Source organism: Lissotriton vulgaris, chromosome 12 (genome assembly GCF_964263255.1).
Source record: "Lissotriton vulgaris chromosome 12, aLisVul1.2, whole genome shotgun sequence".
Taxonomy (NCBI): domain Eukaryota; kingdom Metazoa; phylum Chordata; class Amphibia; order Caudata; family Salamandridae; genus Lissotriton; species Lissotriton vulgaris.
In genome coordinates, this window is record NC_141700.1 from 534,570,232 (window position 1) to 534,594,681 (window position 24,450).

The window sequence follows — 24,450 nt, forward strand, 5'->3', positions numbered from 1 at the left end:
TGCTTATGTTATTGAGGGATGGGCAATAATGCAGTTAGTCAACAGTGGTCTCAGGTGTTGTTCTCTGCTCATGTGATAAGCGCAACAGTGGGAATGGTAGTTCACAATGCCTCCCATATGGGCAAGATGGACACCTTACCACCTTCTTCACCTGGGTTCCGATCTTTACTGTGGATGGGGGCTGAGTAGTGGAAATCAAAGAATCTTTGAGCACTGTGCAGTTGAAAAGCTATTGGGCGGGTTGAGTTTGGAGAAAGGTGCTTTCCTAGCTAGCACATACAGATTTTACACTGCTAAAAGACTGTGCATATATTACAGAATGCTTAGGATTTCCTACCTTCCATGAATAGATTTTTTATTCCAAAAAATGGACAATGGTCAGAACCAATGGAATTGTTAAATACAGAGGCCGCTGCGTTTACCGCATTATGCTGAATTTACACAATTTGCTGTGTAATTAATACATTTCAACAAAAATATCATTCCTCACTTAAATGGATTAAAGAAACTATGAGAACATGTATCATAATTTACATTTCTTGCCACATTATCTACATAACTGTACCACGTAACATGATAATGTATTGCCACATAATCTCACTGGCCCTGCAACGGGTCACTGTGAAATATGTTTTTTGTATATAAACTTATTTTCTGAAATAAAAGTATTTAAAACACACACACACATATATATCAAAATAGCATACGGCACTGTGTATCTGCGAACATGGTTTATAATATGCCATAGCATTTTTTCGTGTTTGTGTTCTCAAGAAGTATTTAACCAAAACTATGATGCAAGAGCTTCAATAGGTGTGGTAAGCTAAATTCACATCGAAAAGACTACATGCCTGTTAGGAGAGTTGCTTTCCCGTGAAAAGTAATTGTTCCGTGCAATCTGTGAGGCAATACACATTGTTTTTCTCATGTCAGCCTAGCTGTACTGTGTTAAAAAAAGGAATTTCGCCATTACGTTGTAGCAATAAATGTTTGAATAGGAGTTTATTAGCACAGGTGCTGTGATAAGGTGTTATTGGGCAACATTTATTTTAAGTGCCATACCATAAATAAGCAAATAAATAAACATTACATGTGTGGGTGCTTTTAACACACATTATGGAGTGGTTTAAAAAGAAAAAAGTTCACGAGGGACTATGAAGTAAATAATTACATATTCCACGTGAAATTTGGATTATGCATCAAAAAGGGAAGATTATGCGGCCCATTCTTTGGCATCTATTCATTATTTTGAGATAGAAACAATTTTTCGTGAACTCTTCATAATATTTATATGAGGCAAATTTAGTTGCAAAAAATGTTAATTCCCTGCCTCTGGGGTAAATGCCTCAGCCATAGAAATGCACAAATCCAATGGCTCACATCATTGTCCGTGGTTTCATCAACCATTTGTTCAATAAAGATAAACCTAAACATTCTAATTCCAATCAGTGTTCATTGTTAGCTGCACTTAGAAGAAAACAGCGTCCACAAGCTAAAAATCTCAAGGCAAACACATGGAATAAAAGAATACATAATAGGCAAAGTGTAGTATGGTCCTACTTTGTCAACTCTGGGTCCTGGTGGCCTTAACAAACCATTCAGGCTTTGGCCATATGATTTAGGATGTCACCAGAATTCCTACTCCTAAAAAGGCTCAACAATATGCTAAATTTGGATAGAATGCCGACGCTGTTTCAAGGTTGTGACAAAAGAGATCTAAGACTACCAATTGTATGAACATGCCATTAGAATACATTACAAACATGTGGGAAACATTATGACCCCATTCATGCTGGACTACCGTTCACAGCTCTGTTTATTTAAGTTCACATAGAGAATAACCATCCCAGTGATGCTGCCCAGGGAGTCTCTGGGTTTTGCTAAGTGGTGGGAGTGGATTAATGTGCACAAGTGGGTCATGGTTAAAGACAGTCAACTGTTCGTCAGCATCTAGCGATTCCCTTAGAAATGGTTGGGGTAGGAGGCAACCATCAAAAGGAAGTCTTTTTCAAACAATAAAGAAGGTGCCAGATTAGAGAACGTCAATTCATATTTCTGTAAAACATTCAGTTGGTTTACTTTTCAGACCTAGAACTCGATCGCCTTAACTTCTGACCATACTGTGCTTTGTGACGCTCCAAATAGTCCCTTTTTTGACCGGAGCCCCCCGTAGAATCTGGATAAATGAATAATGGATGTGGTCAAGTGGATGTGGTCGCCAAGGGAACAAGGCGCTTTTACATAGCCGACTCACTTCCGAAATCTTCCAGGGACCACAAAACAGGAGTCACTTTTCAGGAAACCACTTTGGATATCGACCTTGGAAGTCAGTGTACTTGAACAGCATCCTGTGGGAATGGCGACTGAAATCAATACACACTTGCCCTGTACCTTATGTAGGCAGTAATACCAGCAAATCCATGCATGTTTCATGATAGGCAGAAAAGTCAGCATTTTTGCAAATAGTGTTGCCTTTAACTATTCTCTTTCATACATTGAAAAAGACAATCATGATGCTGAGCTAAACCATCTGCAAATTTTAGTGAGGGTCCCTTAAAATTTCCTTTGGCTGGGGAATGGAGACGCCACCCCAGTCAACACAGGGGCCAATGTTACACCGCTGGTTCTAGGTGGAGTGAGTGTAGAATTTGATTGTCAAAGTGCTGCTTATTGGCCTACTTCATCGAGAGGAATGGGAAGCCGCGATCTGCAGAAGAGGTATAGGAACATATTTTGATCATTTCTTTTTTTTTTTAAAGCAGGGCCAATGTGCCAGGCATTCTCCGCCCCACCAGTACACCAATCATCTCTCATACATCCATGCTGCTTTCCATTTACAGTTACTGTACCAACAAAATGAGGTAAGGCGGCAGTGGATTTTCACTCAGAGGTCCTCTGGCACTTCCTCCATTTTCCGTCTCATGAGGGTGGAAGGTTCTGAATGTTTCTTGCAATGTCAGGCCCACCTGATATCAAGATCCAAACAGTTCCTTCTCTGCAGTCTGCGGTCAATGCCAAATGCTCTCCTTGGTGAGGCCTAGCCAGATCGGTAACTCTCAAAGAAGGGAGCTTCATTTAGTCGCCTGCACAGTAAGCTACCATAGAAGTTAAGTTAGTCCTATTCTCTGTGGTCCGTGACCAGAGCTGTGCTGGATTACACTGTCCCTTTAAGTGTGAACTTCAGGTCTCCCACTTCCTTGTCCAAGCAGGTAGGCTGAAAAACGATCTTGTGTCAGACAGCTCCGTGCTGGGTTTCTAGAGTGCAATGAGAGCTTCATGAACTGCCGGGGGAAGATACAAGTAGATGAAGCTGGTGCTGGAAAATGAAGTCCCCCAAAGGACCTCCGGAAGTCACAAAAGAGGTCCACATTTATACCTAAAATTGAACCGGATAGTTAAGTGCAACCTGGTGGTGGGGCTTAGTTATCTAAATTGTAATCTCTTCGCAACACCTATCCCTCCATGTCATCCTCGTCTACCATACCACCACTACTGGTCACCCTTCCACCGCACTGCATGCTACACTTCGAGCTCTAGACGTGAAGTGCTCCATACTTAAGCAGCACATATTTTAAGCAATGACAAATGTTGGAGGGTATTTGGAAGCTGGGAGAATGGGGGAAATAATTTTGTGTTAAAACTAGATAACCTTTCCATGTTTGAAGTTGAAAAAAACACAGGATCAAGATGCTTCAGCTCCAATATTATTGAAAAGATGTGTGGAGAGGGCCTACCTAGATTTAAGTTGTTTACCTTAATGATTACCTAGTTGTTTTTGGCTCTTACAACTCTTCAATGAATCACCCCTGACATAATAAAGTAGACTGCACATGTTATGCTATAGGAGTCAAGAGGGCAGATGAGGTGCCAAAACCTAGTACAACTACATGGAGGCATCAATGGTTTAAGGAAGGTGTTCCCAATTTTTCCTATAGACATGGATCCTGTTGTGATCTTACAGCCCAGACACCCTCCTAAAATGACTTATGTATTCTTTTCCTACATAGTCACCATAGACAGGTGTGTATATACCAAACTTTTAAAGTCACTGCTGTTTTTTCAAAAACCTATTGTACCCTACTATACATTTTTGGGTTGCCAAGGATCCTATTCGCTCCTTCCCGAACAGATCTATAAACACATCCCTCGAGAGACCTTCAAGAAACCGAAACACACTGACTCTTAGCAGGAGAAAAACATTCAGGGTGTAACCCTCACGAGGACAATGATAATTTACCTATAGAAGAGGGAACAGTTGAATGTCTGTGTATTGAATAAAGTTCAGTGCAGGTTGAGTTCATCTGTTATTCCCTTATCAGAGAGTCCTAAAATAGAGGTTTTCAACATTACGAGTGGGTCAAATGTGAGGGGACAGTCTTGAAAAGCACAAACGTCTCATCAAAGACCTCACTTAATCATAACAATGTTTTCAAGGCTGGATGCGGTTGTTCAAAGAGTCACATTTAACAAAACGAACGAGGAGCAAGTAAGGTTGCTGCCTTCTTGCGGCAGATCCCCAGGGCCTCCACCTTGCCTCCATGATGTGCTTGTAGCTTGTAGCACTGCTCCTATGACAGTCTATGGGAGCCTGTCAAGTGCCAGAGTCAGCACCAGGGGCGTAGCTTCAGGGGAAGGGTGGGTTTGAGGTGTTACACCGCCCCTTATAAAATGTATTTTGTGCTAAATATTTGGGTCCAAGTGCTTTCACTCGGGTATGGTGAGGTGTCGGATTTCATCAGGAATTTTTACACACACAGACATAAAACACACACTCTCTACCCCACTCTTTTTAGAAAGACTTAAAAATGTTGGTTATTTCACAAAATAATGTGCTTTCTCTCACTTAGTACTCCTACTGAACGTCATTCCTCTCACTTTCCACTGCCCCTTAGCCTCCTATTGTGCACTCTGCTTCCATAATATATATTTTAACATTATGTGCGGCGATTGTTGGGAAATCTGAATCTCACCCCCTCCCTCCCAATCTTACTGACCATGCTACGCCACTGGGCGGAACATCCCTTCGTAAATCCTCACCTCTAATTTAGGGAATTGGGCATCACAGCAGCCCAGGGAGATGAAACAATCCGCCCAATGTCAGGCAGTCTCATGCAGGAACAGGACATTTCTGAAAGAAAGTTAAATCTGGTATCATCCTCCACCAAATTGTGTGTTATGGAACAAGCGCATGATGTCGGGAAATCTTCTAAATAATGCCACTGCTGGAGTGATGCCAAAGCTCTGACATTTAAAGAACAGGATTCTGATAAGATTTGAAAATTGAGTATTTATACGTCTCAAAGAACAAGTACATGGTAACCGCCCCCCTGGGCTAGGTATGTCAAAGTACTGCTATGGACAGTTGTTTCTCTCACAGGAAATTTGATAACTTTCTAAAAACAGATCTACTGGTCAGCGCACAATTGCTAAAATATTTCTTTTTGGAACCTCAGATATTTTTTCCAGGGGCATAATTGACACAAATACACCGCAGCACATAAAGTCGTGAAATGGCTGCGATGCAGAGCAAACTTGCACATTTTCGTGAAATACGGAGCGTCTACTTTGAAGCCGCTTCTCATTTTACTGTGCAGACCGTAACCTGCCTGCACTTTTAAAGTTGAATAGGGATCCTCTTGCAGGCGGGCCCATGGGACTCCTTTTACCCCCTGCAGAGGGCTGCCCTCAGGAGATGGTGCTCTGTCAGTGTGCCCCCTGAGGGCATCTTTGTCTCTGTGCCCGCATCTGTAATACATTGTGGGCACAGAGGCCAAGGGATTCCCTCATTTGCATGGGGCAAACTCCGACACAAAGGTGGGAACGCCCCCTTGATGATAGCACTGGTGCTTTAAGTGGGGCAGCACTATTGGTATTACAGAAGGGCCACACAAGCGTCTTGCGGCCCCTTCTGTAATACCAAAGTGCCTCGAGGCGCGAAAAGAGGGCACAAACGCCTGATGCCGCCCCCCCCCCCCCCCCCCCCCCCACTTTATAAAAGACGTCCCATGATCCTAAAAAAAACTTAACAAGCTTGTGTGGTGAGCGCACCAGCTCAGGTACAATATAAAAACGTTGCCAACTCAGATGAAATTATATCTGGCCAGACTAGCCAATCAGCCACTGTTTGCAGTGATGACGCCATCCGATGCCGGTGCTTAGCTCACAAAGGGCCAGGCCGGGTTGGTTCGAGATGTGCTCCTGCAGTAACATCATCCGCGGAAGATGGCAAAAAGGAGGTCATGGAAGCTCTAAATAAACCTCCTCACAGAAACAAAGACAGGGCATGAGGTGGAATGTTCTATATTCCCGGTGATATCGGAAAGGCCACTGCACAAGGATGAGTCAGACCCTCGGTGATGAATTCCAGAAGGTTCGTTCGGCCAAGGCCTTATGCTGGTGCCAGAATGTACACGCTGTTCATTTTACTTTCTTTTTGGACTTATTTTAGATTTCAACGTATTTTATTACATTTTACAGACAGGGAAGCGCGCTTTACCATTACAGGGTATCAGCTCAAACTGGCTGTTTTTGCCATGGTTACAGGTAGGTGGTACACATGTTTGGCTGCCCCCCTTTCCAATGTCTTGCTAGGAGATTAGGGTAGCTGAAAGGGAAAAGAAAGAGAACAGAAAAGAGAAGGGAGGAGATAGTATACAAGAAGAGTACTTTAGCCGTGGGCCTATTCTAGGCCTGTGGGGTTTGGTTTTGTGGGCAGACGCCCCTCTTCAAGTGAGTTCACGGGGGTTCGTAGGGGTCCAGGTACTCGTCCAGTGATGTCCACGTTCTACTAGTTGCTGGTCTCCAGGGCGAGTTTCGCAGTGCGGTGCTATCTGCGCCTCTGAGGTACGTCACCCAATTGAGCCAGCCTTTGAATGTGGTCTTAGCTGTATCCTTCCAGTTGGACAGGACCATTTTCACTGCCGAGGTCAGAAGGAGGTCCAACAGATCCCTGTCGTGCTGTGAATCTAGCTCTGCGGTCATAAACGCGGCGGTAAGGGTAGAGAACTCTGGATTTAGTTTTAGTAGTTGATAAAACGTTTCCTATCAAGCTAACAATCGGAATATAAAAAATCTTCAAAAAGGTATAAATTAATTTGTCAATATATGTAATCCATGCATAACAGCATCACTCAAAGGCTCACTCGTATGGCACTGACGTGATACGCAATCAGAGACATAACGCAATCAGAGACATAACATGGAAATTTCACAAACAGACAAAGTGAACATTTGGCAGCTGTACTACAAACTGTAGAGTGCACACACTGGGGGTTCGTGGCGCAATACAAAGGGGTCGGCCGCAGGTAGGCACAATAGTCCCACAACAAAGGAACACTAGCTCGCCAGGTTAATTTTTTTTATTTTTATTTCAAAGTATTTTATTAATTTTTTACAGACAAGTACATTAGCGTTTCTGTTGCGAGGTACCAGCCAAGCGTGGTTGGCATTTTTGTGTACTAATGTGGACTGTAAGCAAGCACAACAGTTTTTTTTGTTTTTTTAAATGGCTCAAAAGGAGTTTATGCCGCACAGCGAAGTTGATATGTTCACTGCCACCATAGTATGGGTTAACATTGCTTCAGGCCTGTTTTTAAAGGCAGTTGTGCTCTTCATGGGGAACGTCTCTGCAGGTCTTTGCAGAGTTCTCCAAGTGGTGAATTCAAATGCAGGGTTTTGGATGGAAGTGAGCTGCAGGAAGGCGGCACTATATGGAGGAACAGTGAATTCACTGAGTTTTAAACAGAGAACCCGAAAGGGGCAATCCGTCTTCTTGAATTCTTGTAGTGTCAAGGAGGAGTTATTCACATGTTGGGCTCCCTCTTACCCTAGCACTACTAGGGTTGCCACCTGGCCAGTATTTCACTAAATATTGATTAGGAAAGGTGCTGTAAAAGGGAAAAGGACAGGACAGGAAAGGGGCGCAGCATTACAAGTGGGGCACTGGCAGGGGGACAGGGCAAGTGTAGTCAAGTGGGCACTGGCTGGTGAGAAGGATGGTGTTAGGAGGGCAGCAACAGAGGATAGGGAAAAGGTAGGAATGATGTACAGCGACTGATCAGAAAGTGAAATTATGTGGAAAAGATGGAGAATACTGGGAGGGGTGATAGGAGGGGAGGGGGTGACCGAGGAGAGCTTTGATAGGAGAAGGGAGTGACAGCAGGACATTGGCAGAAAGAGGTGGACATCGACAGGAGACATGGACAGTTATGGAGAAAGCGGGTAATGATGGAGGAGTGGGCAGTGACAGGACAGGTGGACACGGACGGGAGAAGTGGACTTTGTTCAGAAATCGGGCAGTGGAGGGAGCGGTGGGCAGTCAGATGCAAGGTAATAACGGACAGGAGAAGAGAATACCGGCCGGATGAAGGGGAAGTGACAGAAGAGAGGTGGGCATGTGAGAAGGCCAATGATGGGAGCGGTGTGGAGTGATAGAAAAGTTGGAAACTGACATATTAGAAGGTAACCATGATATCTGTACGGTGACATAGTCAGTGACAAGGGAGATAGGTGCCAAGAGTCACGATGGGGCAGTGACTACAGAAGGGGGCCATGATGGCCAGAGATAATAATGTCAGGGGTCACGTAGGAGAGATGAGGGGAAGGGCTCAATGCTATATATACTTAGTCTTTAACCTCACACCTGACATATTTACCAGAGGCCTGCACTTTGTCCAGTCCACTAATTCTCATCAGTTAGCTAATCAGAGGTAGGCATTTCTATTCCATTAATGCCCTCTACAGACCCTTTTTAGATTGATGAAAGTGAGAGCTCCATAATGCATGGGCCAAGTGACTTTACTTCAGTTTTGGGTTAACAGCAAAATCGCTGCATTCTGTAGCTCAAGCTCGCAATCAGCCCAGCCGCTGGCATCTATCATTAGCGTGGCATGAAACCACTAAAATGAAAGATCTCACGAATCCTGATCCGTCAGCAAAAAATGTCTATTGCGTGCAATGACACGAGGACAGCTCGGGATAAATTGATGCCTGCAGTTTCCTAAAGCTCTGGTAGGCTGCAAGTGTTTAAAACCATCAGGCTTGCAGGCGAAGATGAATGTGGAACACTCAAGCCTGCTCACCTATCAATCAACAACAAGCAGGGCCCTCACTGCTGGGAATGCGAGCTACAAAAATGGCCTCGACCCATCTGGACCAGGGATCAGCCATGATTGAGTGGGTGGAGGAGGCACGTCAGTGCTGACCAAGGCAGATAAAGATAGAGTGTCTCATTCCACTCCTTGAGACGGGCACGGCGTGTCTGGCAACGGCGCACAACGAGGGTACGGTGCAGATCACTGGGAGGGAATGAAAATGGTCAGTTGGCCTGGGCTTCATGAGAAGAATGACACAACCTACCTGACACCAGTTTGTCCACATGGGAGCCTACAGTTCCCAGAAGCTTCCTGTTACCTGCAGAGTTCAAGCGGGATCTATCGACACTCATGACCTTAATCCTGTATGGAGGGAGTCGCTTAGGACGCTACACACTAACAATCAAAAACACAACTTGACCTTGAATGTCTCCTTCACCCTCGGAATTCATGGCCATTTAGCACTTACTGCACCTTGCCGAGACCTGCATGTCCAACGTCTACTCCACCAAACACACATTTCTCCTCTTGGCTACCACCACCACCAAGTAAAAAATAGTGCAAACCTAGCACTCCTGGACAGTGTCAAACAGAGGGGATGATCCAAGTGGGAAAATCAGGCAGTGGTGCTCATCATGGCTATCTGGCACTGGTTGGCAGAGAAATGACCAGACACTGTACAGTAAGATCAGACACTGTACAGTAAGATGCTCCACTGGACAGAATCAACCCCCAACTGTAACCCAAATAAAGATACCGCTAAAAAAGGAAATGGCTTTGACCAAACCCTCAAGGAACACATCACCAAGTAGACAAAGACGGACAGGCACTAGAGCTCTTTCTTAAATGCCAAACCACTTAGCTCAAAAAGTTACTTCAGAACTGCTGCACTTGGACTCACAAGGTGGCAACATACACCTGAGACCCAACATTGGCTCTCCCAAAAGACATCCTGCACATGGCTGCACACCTCATCAAGGGAATATGACTCATTACATCGCATAGCAATACCACACATGCCATTACAACGTGAGTGTTACTACGCGGTGTCATTACCATACCATTACAACGCAAAATGTTACCACGGCTATGCTTTTACCACGCATGCCATTACAAAGCAAAAGCATGTGTGATAAAGGTATACTCATGGTAAACGTTTGCAAGGTAAGTAACTCCACCCTACCCTACCCTAAACCCTAATGTAGTACCACGGCACCACCCTCCCATGACCCCCAGTACTCTCCCTACAATAACACTACACTACCCTGCACGACTCTCCGACACTGCCCTAAATCCTAAAACGCTACCCTACACAAACACTGCAACACTACCCTAAATCTTAAAACACTACCTCCAGCACGACCCCCCTACCCCCAATCCGATCCCTACACTCGAACACTACCCTGCATGACCCCTAACACTACCCTAAAACCTAAAACACAAGCCTACACAAACACCACAGCACTACCCTAAACCCTAAAACACTACCGCCAGCACAACCCTCCCCTACCCCAATCCAGCCCTTACACTCAAACACTACCCTGCACAACCCCCCAACACTACCCTAAAACCTAAAACACAACCCTACACTACACAGCCACCAAAGCACTACCATAAACCCTAAACCGCTACCCCCAGAACGACCCTCTCCCTTCCCTCAGAACGACCCTCCACCTTCCCCCAGTCCAGTCCCTACACTCAAACACTACCCTTCAAGACCCCCAGACACTACCCTAAACCCTAAAACACTACCCTATACTACACAAACATTACAACACTACTTCTACACTACCCTAAACCCTAATAAAGTAACCCCCACCCCAAGCACAATCCCCTTACCTCTCTCTCCTTGTGGTTCCCATCTCCTGGTTCCTGCAACGTCTGAGGGGTGGTGCATGTCATTTTGAGGAAACGGAACAGCCTCAGTTTCCTCCCAACGATGTGGATAGCCATTTCATCGCATGCGTTGTAAATGCTCAAGCAATGTAATGGTATGCGTAGTAATGGCGATGCGTGGTTACATCGCATACGTTGTAACGCATGCAATGTAATGACTTGCAAGGTAACAGCCGTGTTGCAATGGCTGTTTATCCATCAAGGGCATGCAGAAATTTGACCGCATCACCCATCCTCTGATGGAACTCTTTCGACTCTCCTTGCTGGCCTACATCATCACTAGGTTCATCTATCTAAATCCCTTAACTCGCAAAGTCATCACAAACAGAACCCCTGACAACCTGCCTCAGAAGTTCATTTTCTCTAGCTGCTCTCAACCCACATATAGCCAGGAAACTGCCTGACTAAAACATTTTAAAAGTAAAAAAACCAAAAGAAAACTATAAAACTATAAAACTATAAAACAGGCCTTCTCGGACGCTGCCTCCCATGCGAATGACTGTCAGGAGAAGCAATAGGGCAACTGCATGTTGGGAAAGAACAATTAAACTTAACCCTGGCCCTTTTATGCTAAACCTCAACTCAAGTTCATTGGGAACAAAGCATTTACCTGAGATCATTTAAAACGAGAATAAATCTCCAGACAACATTCCGGGTGAAGATCAGGTCAACTGAATATGTTACTACACAAGGGAAACTAACCCACCAAGGTGGGAAGTATTCCAACTTTGTAAATCGCTGAGCATGGAATGGGGAACAAAGGACTGCAGAACATACCATCGGCCATGATGGACGGACTCCATTGTGTCAGAAGAAAAGCTTGCACCAAAGCACCCCCGGGACCATCAATGGAAGGGTCAACAACAGAAGGCAAGCAATTCATGTGCAACCATTGAGGGGCTTTGAGAAGCCCAGCATATGCACCTGCTATGGGTGAATGTAGGGGACACAATACAAATTGTTCCTCTGGGAGGTCAGAGGTGAACATTAAAGGGCATGGTTAGCAAATGATTTGTAGTCTGCAAGGAAAGGGGTTGTGCTTGGTGTTTATGTAATGTATGGCCAGGTCAAGGGTCATGGGTTGCCACCGTACAGATCTTTGCTTACATAAGACGTACAGACATAATGTCACCCAAGTATGGATGTTCTCTTTACCCCAGTGTCATATGGTACTTTGCGGCCTGGTTGGAGCTTGTAGACTCCTAAAAAGAACAAGAGCAGGAATAATAACCTATGGTGGGCGACTAAAGTGAACCTGCCAGGATGCACCAACACGACCTCATGGAAACCAAGAGGATTAAGTGAAACTGGTTTAAAACAGAAGAAATGAATGGCGGACAAAAGATAGACCTATTTTTTGTGTGCAAAAGTATTTCACACATTGTGAAGCAGGTAAAATTCACTTTTTTATGGTGGTGTAAAGAGCGCATATGGTACTGCAGAGAAACTAGGAAAACAGTATTTTCACAAACAGATCTGGCAAAGAACAGTTATAGTTTGGCAGATTAAAAGAAGCAAAGTCTGTTAGAGATGAAACCCCGAGGTGTGGATATGATGTGGCCGGAGAAGCATTCTTCGTCAAAGGATGACCGAAGATTATTGACATAGGGTTGACCTAAGACTATGGAAACAGAGACGCATCCCTAACACAAAGTCAATAGTTTTGTGTTTTATACAGTGAAAATAGCAGTGGCGGCCGGCACAGGTAAGAGCGGTGAGGTGGGGTGGCGGTTGGGGAAGTCAACATGCGACGGGATAAGTTAAATAAAATTTGGTTAAAAAAATAAAGCCACTTAACTTGTGCTCTCCACATCGCCGAGTTCGTGATGCAGCGACTGTAAGGTAAGTGGTTTTATTTTTTTCTAAATTTAATTTAACTTGAGCAGTAGGGCGTGAGGCGGGTGGGTTGGGGGTTAGGGAATGCAACATATAAAAGGATAAGTTAAATTCAATTTATAAAAAACAAAAAACGTCTTACCTTGCACTCACTGCACTGCCGAGTCAGCGATGCGGCGAGCCCAAGGTAAGTGGTTTTATTTTTTTTTTAATTTAATTTAACTTTTCAAGTTGTATGTCGACATCTCTGCCCCGCTCCACAACTCTTACCTGTGCCGGCCACAACTGAAAAATAGTTTGGTGATGTCAAACCATTGTATTAGGAGGACCCACAGGCACTTTACATTCAGAGCAGTAGTTTTTTCTTTTTTTTTTTTTAGTTGCCTTTGTCCATGTTAATGAAATGCAAGTCCATTACAAAGTTTTAATTACAATTCACTGGTATTTCTAAACGGACAACTAGTAAGGAAGTTTTCAATTTCAGGTAATGAAGTGGTTAAATGAAGTCTGGCAATACACAGGGTCACCTTGCAGCTGAAAAGGAAAGGTGAGGCTGCATTACTTAGGTTCCTCTTAAAAGAGCACCTCAGGATCCTGTTCCAGAAGCAGAGGGAGAGATGGGGGAGTAGGCTCTTATTTTCCATTGGTGTAGCAGGTGCAGTGGCACCAGGGCGCAGAGGGGGCACTGAACCTTGATTATTGCTGTATTTACACATTTCCTTCCTTTCTTGCACTAGGGCCAATAACACACTGGCTATGCTACAGTGGGGGAGGAGAGAAAATATTAAATTGTTCATGAAAGTAATGGTAGACTGAGCAAGAAAAAACTTGGACTAGGTTTAGCACTGTATGGTAATGCGGTCTAAACTCCCCATCACTCTCCAGGGTAGGCTGATGAACAACTGAGTGTAGTGTGAGGATCCATGGTGGTAGGCACAAGGAGAGCCAGCACTGCCAGCCAATGGTCAGTGCGTGTGAGGAGCCAGCCCTCCAGGACAGTGGGAAGCAGAGTGGGAAGTGGGAAGAGCAGGCACTGGTTCACATTGTGGTAATCTGAGCAAACACTGGTACAGTAAGATGCTCCTCTGGTAGGTGTTGTGACTTGAGGAGCTGGCATTGGTGGGTACTTGGAGCAACAAACACTAGAGCTCGCTGTATGGAGCATGAAATGGTGGGCAGAATGAGGAGCAGAGCTCTGGCAGGCAGGGTGAGGAGATGTCTCTGGTGGGCAATGTGAAAAAGAAGCAGTGGGTTTCCTGGAGAGGATCTAGTAGTGGTGTGCAGAGAAGCAAGAACAAGCTGAAGTGCATTCAAAAAGAAGTGGCTGCTGCTCTTAGTTCCTTGAAGGCAAGCTTCATTGCAGAAGGTAACTAAAAACAAGCATTAGAAATGCAATAGGTCTCACATTTTTTTTTAGTTAGAGCTATTGGCATAGCTCAACAGCTACCGACAGAAATTGCCACTTTGCAGGTGCTGAACAGAGCAGTGCTCCGTGAAAAGGCTGAAAGCCTAAAACTATGTTGATACACTACACAATCAAAAGGCAGATCAGGATGACCAGTAGGAACCGCGGACGTATTGGGCTGGCCAATGCAAGTGAATTTAGTGAAATCATCTGGGCGTGACCCAAGAATGCAAAGGCGGAACAATCAGACCAAATGCACCAATCAAAAACCCATATTTCTAAATGCCACAACAATGAACAAATGGCAATTCATGGGCATGCCAAAAGCCAATAGAGGAGATCACAGGACTTGTTCGCTGCTTAGGCTCGACCTAAAAATCATCCTTTACTGGATAACTGTTGGCGACGTGGCCATTCAGCTTCAAGGCAATGCGCCGTGAATAGACGTACAACCCCACTGCAGTATCACTTCAGATCTCTGACAATGCAAGCCACGTTGGAGCATTGAGGCCTAAAGCCACTTATACTTTTTAAATAAATTTACTTTAACAAGAACTATATTGAACAAAAGTGTTTCAGATATATAAAAGTCACATTCTCCCTATTTCAAATTTGCTTCCTACTTTGACAGCCATATTAGGGACTAGACACGCTTTGGCTGTGATCATACAGCGTTAAATTCATATATGTCTCTTGCAGCTGAATGGTTACTGGCATCACCCTTGTCAAACAGAACAAATGGAATCTCTCGCTGGGCCTGTCCAGCGTGGTTCTTTAGCGGTGCTCTTGGCACTTTCATTGGGCGCTCTTTGCCCTCCTACATCCACCCCTTCTTTGGTGCTAACCACGGGGCCTGTAATGGAGGAGGGTGCAGCATATTAGCATGTAGCATGTGTAGGGAAAAGCAGGTGGGACGCATCGGTCATCGTCGAGATTATCCCAACAGTGTGTGGCATCTAACTGGCTAGTGGGGAGACGGTAGGGTAAACTGTATTTTACAAGAATTCAGTCATATGTCTGGTAGCAGTCTTTTAAGCAAGATGAGCAAGGTGGTGTGTCTAAAAGGTGTGGCCAAGAGGTGTAACTGATATATTTTTAATAATAAGTGGTCTAAAACACGATTCAGAACAGTGGCACTCAACCTTTTGACTTCTGTGGACCCCCACCTAATCATTACTGAAATCTGTGGACCACCACTGAGTTATTGCTGGAAGCAGGAAAACTCAGCTTAAAATATTTTGATGATTTCAACCTCAAAACAATACAGAAAAATACAGAAACATTCATCAAACAAATATAAAATGCACAAATAGTGAAATATTGGATTTAATTCACAAATACAATACAAATGTTAAAAAAAGGTTGTGTCTTTTCTGAATTGATCCGAGAGAACCCATCATCTCAGAGGACTGGCCTTTTTACTTCGGTTGTTACACAGTACGTCTTCTTTAGTCGGTAAGCACTATTTTCTTGAATGAGTTTCTCCTACAGCAAGGGGGCAGGAGAGTCTCTTGTGCGCAGTTATGACCACTGGCTTGTTTATTTAACTCCTAGCAAACGGTGAGCTTTTCCGGGGCCATGGGAGACAGATGGGGGCAACTCAGCGATGCCTTCAAGCATTAGGAATGCAATAGGTCTCGCATTTGCGAATGTTTAAGCCACTGCATTGTAAATGATAATGCCTTTTATTTAGGTTTTAAAAACCAAAACATAAATAAAAGGCATTGTCATTAACAATGCCAATAGCTCAAATGCACATACACCATGCAGCATGAAGTAAAATCCTAGAATGTGACTTGGGTTCACTGACACAAACTACCTAAAGGGTTCTTGCGCCTCCCGTTAAGAAACAGATCAGTTGCTTTTACTTGTAAAGTTAATTGCTTAAAGGGTCCAGGAATGATCCGTGTCAATGTCTGTTTTTAAAATTACTGGCGCACTGGCAGGCCCCGCCCCACTTAAAGCCATGCCTGGTAAGTCATGACGTGCCCCATTCAGTGACAGGGTTCTGTAATGGGACTCTCCCTGTAGGCTCCTACACTTCTGCACTTCTTCGGTGGCCTGCTATTGCCCCGTTATTATCTCTCCTACTGCACCTAGCTCCTCGTGGTCTAATACGTCACTTAAGTAGGGGAAAATTGCGCTGTAATATATGTAGGCAAGCTATGTTAGTTAGACTGAACATGAAGGAGAGCTGGTGTGAGGAATGCGGCAGAGGCATACCCACATGGGAGGAAGAAAGTGAAAGCACAGTGCACCAGAGAAGATTGCAGAGATGGGGTAAAGTCAGCTGCACAGCACCAACGAGGCCCACTGGCATGGCCACCATTCTTGCCAGTAGCATTAGATCCATCGGCGCTATCCAGAGTACTAGACACAAAAGTAGGACTAACATGGAAACCAGTGACTATAGTGCTCAGTGATGGAGGGCACTTGCTATTCCCCAACTGTAAAGCACCAATCTGCACAAAACGGGTCTCCATAGTCGCACGTGCATAGTGCTGCCATTATTCCAGCAGGCAACACTTTCACAATGGCAGAAGGAATTGGAGAGCAGGACTGAAATAGGATTCCACCCCAGAGGTCAATCTCAGATCAGTGGAAACTGAAGAAGCAAGTTGCATGACCCTATTTCTTGAATTTCATGGAATTTTTGGAAAGAACCGGTTAAAAAAGCGAATGACTTAAAATTAAACAAACCAAGGGCATTAAGCAGTCTTTTTTATGGTCGTGTTATTTGACACCGGTGTGTCAGGACTGCCTGGGTGAGACCTCTTAACCTGTTACAAGCACAGTGCAAATGAATGACAGCGTTGTAATTCAAACAGAAAAGCTTACCCTGAAATCATGGGTAGCGCTTTTATCTCTATTTTAAGGGTTAAAGCTGGATACAATGGAGCAGAATCTATCAGCCTAGAAAATAGTGCAGACTATCTCAGGATATAAGGTAAGTAACCTGCGGCAGCGCGTACATTAGAAAAGACATCTTCACTGGTCGTATATCTTTATGCGATAAAAAGAGAAATGCAACATAAAGCATACACAGGCACTAAATCAAACACCTTTAGTGCCATAAAAGTCCCTCAGATCTCTGAGCTGCATTATCAGTTCAGCATCTGTGGCCCCTCTGGCATTCTTCTTTCTTGGGCAGAGCAGTGTGCCGTGCTAATGCTCTTTGAAGTCAGCACACCACAAAGAAGTCGTCTTAAACAGGATTTATGTGAATCCTTCGATCATGTGTCACCCTTTGCAACTGACCCTTTGATGGTCACTGTGACCCGATGGGGTGGATAGAAGTGACCACCAGAATCGGACAAGAATGCTTGATGGTTGTATGACAGAGCTGCACATGGTTAAACCATGCGTGCCTCTAAAAGGCAGCCCAAACAATAAATGTGTCAGAACAACACATCCCTTTACCACGCATGCATTTACCACACAATTTCGTGGCAAAGGGATGATTGGAAATGGGATGTGTGGTAAAGATCATACCCCAGCCCCTTCGTCCTGAGCCCTAAAACCCTGACCCCTGCTCTATACGCAACCCGACTTCCCTGAGCCCTACAAACTACCCAAACTCTAACCTACCCTGACCCCCTTGCCTTGTGCCCTAAAACATGACCCCCTGCCCTGTAAACAACCCCATCCCCACCGAGCCCCAAAAGCTACCCCCACCCTCAAACCCATCCCCAGCCCCTCTTACCTGCCTGTGTTGAGCTTTCCGTTTCTACGCTTCCTGTTCTTACCCATCCGGACATCTACACTGTGCCCTGCCTTAACCACGCACAGACTGCACAAAGCAGAACATCAGCAGAGGGGAGGACAGTCGACTATTGACTTAGAGATCCATCAAAATGTTGAAAGTGATAATACGGGACACATGGAACCGAACATACTAGGACACATGAGAGGGTATTTGACACGGGCCCTGCAAATTCTTTCCAGAGCCAGTCATACGCCAATAGGGGTAATAAACTTAATAGGCCAAACACACTTAAAACCATGACGAATAGCAGAGAGCTCAACGTGAATAAATAGGTGATCAGTATGTTTCAACGTTAGTCACCAAATTAGAAAAATCATGTGACCAATTCACGAGATTATGAGAATTTTGAAAGAGAGAGCCTTGGTTGAAGAAAATTAGTCTATTATATGGATGGAGAGAAAAATAGAAAGCAGAGGTTCCCGGAGGTTCCCAATAAATAGAATGTGGCCAGGGAAACCTCATTGAGAATCATGTTGAGCTCATATAATAAAAACCATTTGGACCTCAGGGTGGGAAGGTAGGAGTGAAGAGGGAAGCACCTTCCGCAATACAAAATTACTACTCTCCAACCCTTTCTTGAAAAACATGGGAAATGTTTAACTTTCTCCACAATATTCCAGGACTAGAGGTCGAATGGTAAATTCGTCTCCTGCACTGATTTGCGGAAAGTTGACTATGCCCAGATATCCTAGGAATGGTGTTACACACGTAAATTAGTCTTCCCAGCATTCGCAACACACTCTACTGCCATGAGAGCGCAGTTCATGGCAAGAAACTCAACCGTGCAGAAAAGACAATGTTGAGATTGTCAAAAGAGTGGTTACCTCCTTCTACTAAATTGACCTCTTCTCTTGTTCTGCACGTCTTCTGGTGCCTAATGCTACTCTCCATCAAGCAGCTATCCCACTCCCACTTGAAAGCTTTTCTCAGGCACCATGTTTTCGCTAAAGCCATCAACCTTCATCAGGACACACCTCCAATTTCACCACACTCTATTACCTCCTACAATCACCTCTTGACAGCTCATGTGCATCCACCCGAACAATTAATTATTCCTCAGATCTCTACCTAGGGTTGGATCTTGGTAGTATTTGCTGTACTATATAGGGTGAAGGTCTGAATGCAAATAAAGTGTGAATTAATTAAATGGCAATACTACGTGGGGCATCTTAAGGTGATACGTTGTAGCAATTTAACAAGGACACAATTGGCAGGAATGTCATGTTGAACTGAGATCACACAACAACGAATTTAATTCATGGGTGACAAAGAGAAATATAGAATAAAGCTAGCACCTAGAAAATTGGGTATTCAGTTTGACAACAAAGTAATTAATCCGCAGATCCCCAAGATTGCCAGTTCACTTTTGTGGAGGCGGTTACACTATGATGATTTACATTGTATAACCACAGCCATAAAATCCCTCACCTGATTATTCAATTGACAACTCAATTAATCAAACAATGTATATTATGCATGAGTGTTATTTTGCACGCCTTGGCATACAGCTCGGAATCAATTACATTTTGGCATCAATCCAATAAATATATATTTTATGAAGTAGGGATATCTTACCTTTCAAACCCTGTCCTATACCAAGGGCTAGTCCATCTTTGGTCCATTGCACAATTCCAGAGTAATTCAGAACAACGCAAGGTAGAACCACTTTCTGTCCAGCCACAACCGTCTGATCTTTCGGTTCCTGCACAAACCGGGAGTAGACAGCTGAGGAGAGAGAAAAAATACAAAACATGAAATGATGGGCAAGAGACAGACCACTATTTGACTGCATTGTTTGGGTGATAATGGTGCAAGTGGTTGCAGCAAAGCACAGTTCATTCCATGATACAGTATATTTACCCAGCTAGTCTTCACATTTGTACATTCAACTGATTGCACTATGAGCTACGCCCGTTTTGAAACCACCCTGCGTTAGTGCCAAGTCAAGTCAAGTCAGTGCCATTCCGGAGACCTCATCAGGTACAATATTGAGGGTAAAAGTACACAATCCATATCTGCAATAGCTTCCTGTCCACATCAGCGCCACACTCTTTATATCCACATTGCTGATTTCTGTAAACATTAGTGGAATGCCCTCTCTCCAGTCCAGAGCAGCATGAGTGTGCCCTGCCCACTGGAGCCAAACTGAACCCTGGTGAGGAGCCTCAACTAAGGCAAAACCAGTCTTGGGTTGCTCGTGTTCCGCTGCAGAGAAGAACGGACTTGGCAATTTGAGCTGGACTCAGGGCTTGCTCTAGGCCGGTGCGATTGGTGCCACCGCACTGGGCGTTGACTTGGGGTGGGGGCGCCCGGTTGGCAAATATATTATGGCTTGAAAACCACCTGCTTTGTGCCTCTAGCAATTTCCAGACATCAAAAAAAATGTCAAGATAAGTCTGGTGATAAATGTTCTTCCTGGAGAGAGACGAGTTTTGTGTAGTGGAAGTTTGACTCCTTGTAAGGTAGGTCAGGGGGGTGATATGCCTGCTGGGAAGAACATGTGCCATGCAGATCACAAAGTGCATATCATGTTAATAGGTCAATGGGTTACTGCTTTTGCCAGAGAGATCTTTTTGGTATTTGCAGTTTGTAAGTTAAAATCCTAATATGGAACAGTGAGCTATTAACTGTCATCAAAGAGCTGCATGCAAACTGCAAGGTGTATATTATACCTACATGTATTTTTGCCCGGTCTTTCCTTTACCTAATCTTGCAAAAAGGGTTCATTTGTGTAGAAATTAATTATTATTATTAAAGAAAACTTCTAACAATTGGTGTTATGCTTTAAATTCTGAACTTGTGCTTTTCCAGACCAATGAGACAAACTACACTGCCTACCAATATGAATGACATGTGACTCCTACATATTGTAATCCTCTGTCTGTATGTAACATTTCTTAAACGCTGATTTACACGTGATTATCTCTGTTAAATGTGTATGTGATGTAAAGTGCTCTGGCACCTCACACTGATATGAATGGCGCTATAAAACTAAATGAATCTGAGAGACTGGTTATGGAGACTTAAGGGGCACTGTTAACTTGTGGTAGTGAGGGAATCTGTGGCAGCAGTGTTCATTGGGGGGGTACCAACAGACTTTGGCGCACAGGGCGCCACCAGTGCTAAAGCCGGCCCTTGCTGTTCCTACTGAAGCAAGATCATGGGTGATTTGCATATGTCTGGGTCTGATTGGAGGTGGCAGGATGGGCAAAACAAATAATGGACTAGAATGCGGCCCCCAGTAATTACCAGTGGCTGAAACTAATTTAAGCATCCCATCCATCACTTTTTGTTTACTTCTTGTCTACATTAGAGCAAGGGCCTCTGCGGCCTTAGCAGAATGAGAATGTGCTTCATCAGCACGAGTCAACCATTCCCACACACAGATCTTGCCAATATCTGTGGTAATGCCCAGGCCACACAGTCTAGATCAGGGGTCTCCAAACCGGTCCTGGAGGGCCGGATCCATGCCAGATATTTTGGATATCCCCATTGAGATACATGTAGTTATTTTAAAAATCTGGCATGGATCCAGCCCTCCAGGACCGGTTTGGAGACCCCTGGTCTAGATCATGCCTGTCTGCAGTACAGCCCGGTGCCTACAGGCATCAATAACCGCAGAAGTGTACTTGTGGAGAGGGGTGGTGCAGTGGCCAGGGCAGCTGACTTTGGGGCACAGGGTTTATCGTTCGATCCCCAGCTCCGGCTGCAGATCAGCTCAGCATCATGTGACTCTGGGCAATAGCTCACTTAATTTCCAGGAAGGCCCCCAGCGCCTTGAGACCCTTAAGGGTGAGCAGTTCGCGCTTTACAAATACAGATTTATTATTTACTTCAGCATGCGCAAGTCCATCACTTTCCAGCAAGTCATGAGTCCAGAGATTACAATGGATCGGTAGTAAAATGGGTATTTGATGATCTGTTTTAAAGGGGCTACAGGAATACGATTTATATTCATTGCTATTCTCAAGCTCACATGCAGCCGGAGGAATGGGAGCATGAAACCTACACAAATATAAAGAGACCTGAAAATCTAGTTTAAATCAATTCTTTAATTAAGGATCCAACCTTAAATGAGAGTCTGTAATATCAATAGTATAAAATAGCCCAAATATTTGGTAAACCATCTGAGATTACTTCATCCTTGATTTTTCAGTATGTTCCCCAAGATGACCTCTGCAAACTAAACCTACTGGATCAAAGAGGTGAGAAGGTCATGCATTTTAGCATGCTGGACTGTATCCACAAAGGTACAATGCAGTGAGAGCTCTTAAAAGAGGCACTGCATTGTTAAACAGACTCAACTGGGAGCACTGCACTGAAGTTCAGCCTCAGATGAGGAATTCCATCTGTGAAATGGTTTACGGCAAAAAATATATATATATGAAAAAACTGAAAGAAAATGGAATGGGTAGGAAAAGAAAGAGGCAAACTAAGTGCCCAGGGATGGCAGTGGAGCTGCTGCTCTCATGAGCCATCTTCATCAATCTCACTGAGCGACTTTCAGCCTGAGAGGACCTAATTGATGGCGCATTACTTTCGGTGTGCGGTATGGATACCTGTCCACTGGGAACTGGCCTGTGGGTATCTGCTCATTTCACACAGGTCACCCACACAAAAGGCATCAGGTGGCGAATTCATTAGTTACAATGACACGCCATGAATCATTATATGTCGGGCAGACACCGTACAGGTCTCGGCTGCTGAGCCAATCATAGTTCCAGGACTTGTGGTCTGAAAGTAATGGAATGGTACTTAAAATATGAAGTTACCCAGTGTTACTGCTGCTATTATGGTAACCTTGCAGGCAGTGCTGAGATTTGTGTGGTGGCTATTAAAAAGAAATACCAATGTTTGAGATTCCCATCGTTGTCCAATGGTCTAGATATTTTTTTTATTTTTTGGTCCTCTCGGAAAGAGGAACACATCTCTGTAATGCCGAGTAAACTGGTAGTTAGGTTTGATTTTCAATAAAATGAGGAATTTACCACCAGGATGGTGATCCAGCTGACTGGGTAATATCACACTGTAACTGAGGGGAGGATCCGAATCCCTGAAGCATGTATACCCCTGAACACAGATGGTCGTACCATCAGGCACTGCCATGCTTAGGAGCTTTAAAAAGTTTATTTTTAAAATATAAAAGGGTAAACTTCTCTCTTGCACGGTCAAAAAAAAATTTGGATATAGACCATGCTACTTGACAAAAGTACAATCAAGAACAATGACTTGGTGGATCGATTTAAACATTTTGATAAAGTAAGGGCTTTTTAATAAGTCCACATATGCAAAGATTAGGATTCTAAGCATTTTGCGAGTTTAATTCATGTACTAAGAGGTAAACGTAGCTTCTGCCGCCTACTTCTATATCAAGGAAAGTCGCATCACTTCAGGGCAGTGTGATCATTCAATATTAAGATGAATAAAATGCCTCAATATGCCAAGAAGAATGGCTTGTAATTGCCAGAGTAATGTCAAAAGAGCGGAGTCTGAATGATGATGATGGAAGCAGCCAAGACGGTGACAAATGCGTCTCCAGCTGAGTGCAAGAATGCAGCGTTCCACAAACCCTTCTATCCATCAGCCTATAAATAAATCTATCAATCATGCTTTCGAACAGAACTCTATCCTGCCTGGAATGGATTTGATCCATCAGTGTTGACGGATATCAAAGAATTGAATACATAATACGGGTAAAATACAGATAGTTCTTAACAGGTTAGTCAATCTGTGAGACATGATCATATTACAAAAAAAACATTTAACTAGTAAGTCTCACCACCATACTGGAGAATAGAACACCGATAGGAGAATTGTAAAGCAACTTTAGATCGAAGCAGCACGCGTTCCGCATTCTCTACTCCGCCCATTCAAATGAGCCGCACCACACGAGGTGCGGGTTTTGCTTGGCCTCAGTTGGGTGGGTAGCTTTCTTATCCCTTGCGTTAGTCAATAGTAGAGACAGGGCTAGCACTCACATCTATTCCTTGCAAATAGATTCAGTTTGGAGGGTGATGAAGTGCTCGAAATTGTGCGCCATTGTGGAGGACATAATGCTGGCAGAATAAAGTTTCCGTCACAGCCGCTCCCCTTGTAATGTGTGATAAGTTACGGTTTGCAAACCTCTGAACTTTACCCAATGATGTCCTATAGAAGTAGAGGTAAGGTGGTCAGCTAGAAACATCTGGGACAGTGGTAAAGTACAATCCATGTGAATCATTAGAACATGTTGGAACAGATTCAAAGCCGGCATCCAAGTTATTAGAACCAAGAAGCATAACTATACCCAAACAAGGTGTAACAAGTCATGTAATATTGAGGCTTTTGACAGTAGTGCAATAACTTTGGGTAAAAAGGAGATTCTTGAGGCAAGTGTGCCAAGGTCATCTCCATCTAGTTTTCTCTAGCATTCAATGCTCTTTTGGACAGGAATACTATATGCATTATTCTGACTT

General features: G+C 44.1%; 1 protein-coding gene across 1 annotated transcript in view; it reads right to left on the reverse strand.

Annotated features, from left to right (window-relative positions):
• The window catches only part of KIRREL1 (kirre like nephrin family adhesion molecule 1), a 166,386-nt gene extending 146,660 nt beyond the window's left edge, over positions 1 to 19,726 (reverse strand). The window contains exon 1 of the mRNA XM_086945329.1: positions 19,571 to 19,726. The gene's annotated coding sequence lies outside the window, so the exon portion shown is untranslated. The remainder of the gene's footprint in view (positions 1 to 19,570) is intronic.
• Positions 19,727 to 24,450: the final 4,724 nt, after the last annotated feature.